The sequence below is a fragment of the Orycteropus afer genome, unplaced genomic scaffold (assembly GCF_000298275.1).
Source record: "Orycteropus afer afer isolate SDZICR_OR568_19922 unplaced genomic scaffold, OryAfe1.0 scaffold00778, whole genome shotgun sequence".
NCBI classification, from domain to species: Eukaryota; Metazoa; Chordata; class Mammalia; order Tubulidentata; family Orycteropodidae; genus Orycteropus; species Orycteropus afer.
Window position 1 is genome coordinate 910389 of NW_006922365.1, and position 467 is coordinate 910855.

Below are 467 nucleotides of genomic sequence, written 5' to 3' on the forward strand. Positions count from 1 at the left end.
GATAGGCAGACAGGATGACATTTTTAATGCAATAGAAAGGGATGCCAAGGAAACATCAGGCCCTTTTCCAAGGAAAGTCATTCACAATCCCCAACGCAGAGGTAGCAATACTGCAGTTATGATGAGTGCCAGCAAAGGGAAGAGACTTGGACTTTAAAGTATTACGCTAAGAAAATCAATCTAAAGTTGCCCCATTAATTGTGCTTAGTAACACCAGCATTTCATAAGAAGCCACTTTACATGTACCTTCTCATTTCCAATTATACCCTTAAGAAAAATAGAGGCATTTTATTGAACAGAAGAAAAACACTAAAGAATGCAAGAACTAATGACATATAGGTAAGCAGCTGGACAGAAATCCCTATACCATCATGGATGGCCAGACATCTATTCCCTTCTTTCCACTTCAGACTGGATTTTGGCATAGTTTGGAGTCAGTCATCAATGTGTGGCATAAGGAGAGGCCA